Here is a 2,561-nt window from a genome sequence, read left to right on the forward strand (position 1 = left end):
GCTCTCTGCTCATTTCTGATTCTTATCTTGATGGTGTCAGACTGGGAGGGGCAGAGGTCAAGGAACCAAATGACAATTTGGTGAAGTCTGCAAAAAGGGGACAGCTGAACAATGTAAGAGAGTTATAACCCAAGGTGAGTTCAAGACATGATGTTCTCTAACAGCATTTGTTATCAAATGACTATTTTTTAATATATAAGTTATTACTGGTAGAGTTATTAGCAATCTTCCCCATCCACCCCCAAAAAAGTTTGCCTCCATTTTTCAGACAATCAGATGTCTCAGTCTCTCCGATCAACTCTTACCCCTTCCAAGACCACTTTCCCTTTTCTGCTCTGTGTGTGCACCAACTCAATCTTCTATACCTCTCTGCCCTCAAGTCCTTCCACTGGGCCCCTTGGAGCCCATTTTCAGCCATCACCAAAAGTTTCTGGAGCCCTGCCATCTTCTCTGAGCCTTCATGAAGCCTCTTGCCCTAACTCTGCGGCTTGAGTCTGCCCTGAAGACACCACCTCCCTTCAGCCCACCAAGTGGAGCCTCTTTTGTTCTCTCACAGATGGCCTCCTTGCTTCCCATTGCTACTTCAAAGACATTTTCCAGTCTTCTCTCTTCAAAATCCCCAGCTACTCTGAGGTTCATGCTTCTGGACTAGACCACTCCAACTTATTTGTGGTCCTGTCCTCTAACAACCCTTAAGTGATCCCCTGAATCATGGAAGTTTCTGGGACCTGACTCCCTATTTTTCTCTTCACCCTGACTCTGAAACCCTTCTTGGCAATGGCTCATGTAACACTTGGCTCCTCTGTTCTTTCATTTCTTCACCTCCATTTCACTTTCCTTCCAATGCCCCCCAGCTATCCCTACCATTGTCATTCTCCTGACCATGTCACCACTAATAAAACACTAATTCAGAAAACTTTCTGCTAACCTTACTCAAACAGCCCATTCCAACCCAATAAGCCTGCATCTTCACAGACCTTCAATCCAGAAGCCACTGTTTCCTTACCCATTAGCCTCCTTCAGTCCTAACCCTCCGTTTCCCTTCGTCGTTCCACTGGCTGCCCAGCAATCTCCCCACCCCCTTACCCCTCTGTCTTTCTCTCATATGCTCACCTGATTCAATCTCAATTCAGATTAAGCCCAGCCATCCACCCACTCCATCCCTCCACCTGAGTAGCAGATTCCTGTTGGAGAAAAATGCATAATTGGTCTCACAAAAAATGCCAGTTGGTCTCACACTTAATTCATGATGACCACAAGTCTCAAGGGGCCTTGCCTGGAGAGTCTGCTACCCTGCCAAGGCATGCCTCGCCACTCCTCAATGCGACCATTGCGAGCTTTCTTTTCTGTCCTCAAACTGCACACATCCCTTCCTCTTGCTTCACTCCCAGATGAGTATCTTGCCTGATATTTTACTGAGAAAACAGAAAAAGCAATCAGACAGAAACTCTTCCATCTTTCCACCACCAAATCTCCCAATTTGTCTGCATCTGTCTCTTCCACCTTGCCTCCACTAAAATGGATGAAGTATCCCTGCTCCCACATAGAGCCAACACCTCCCTCTCACTTTCTCAAGGTAGTCACTACTGCAATTATTTCTTCTACTTAACACTTTGGACACTCTTAACATCAAACTCATACACTCGAGTGTTCCCAGGAAAACTTTATTTCGTCATCTTTGGGCAAGGTCAGGACTAGGCTGGAGCAAAAGAGGCACCTCAGGCACCTGTGAGTGGTCCTGGAACTTCAAGCCCTCACCGCCTCTCATGCTTTCCTCCCTTTAAGCCTTTGTCTCTGGATCCTTCAGAACAAAACTCCAAAGACTCATCTTCACTTCTTCTTGCTATTTCCCAGTCCCTTTTCACATCTTTTCCCAAGACCATGGCGAACGCCCATCTCCTTTATAACATTCATTGCAATGATAATTAAATAATTGTGTAATCATTTGTTTGATGGCCATCTTTGCTACCAAAATATAAGCTCCCAAGAACAGGGGATAGATCTACAAGGTCCCTGCCGTAGCACCTCTCTGTTCTTCAGTTTTCCTATCTGCAGCATAAGGATAATAATGCAGCCAATAAATATCAGTTTGTATGATACAATATCCCTAGCATCTAGCAAGTTCCCAGGCAATCCATCAATAATTGTTGAATGAATCAATAAGTGAAAGAATAATTCCAGGACTGACATATGGAGGAAGATCAACAGGGTTGAATACTTTTCTGCCATTAAGTATAGTAGAGTGTGAAAAAGTGGCAGTCAGATGGCCTAAGGATGCAAGGCTCCCTGCCATGTTTTTTTGGTAGCAGTGAAATGTACTCCATGTCTTCCTCTCCCATGTTTTTGGTACCTTCATTCTGGCGCCTAAGGTGCTTATCATCAAGTCAGGTTCAACCTGCCCTTTGCTTCCCAGCCCAAGAGAGATTCATGGTGAAATCTTTAGGGAAACGAAATCATTAGTGCAGTTTCCACTGGTACACTGGGAAGAGCCTGCCACAGGTCTACAGGGAAACATAAAGGCAGGGGGACGTCCTGCTGTTGCCACAACAGACGGGTTACTA

The sequence above is a fragment of the Mandrillus leucophaeus genome, unplaced genomic scaffold (genome assembly GCF_000951045.1).
Source record: "Mandrillus leucophaeus isolate KB7577 unplaced genomic scaffold, Mleu.le_1.0 Scaffold186, whole genome shotgun sequence".
Classification (NCBI taxonomy): domain Eukaryota; kingdom Metazoa; phylum Chordata; class Mammalia; order Primates; family Cercopithecidae; genus Mandrillus; species Mandrillus leucophaeus.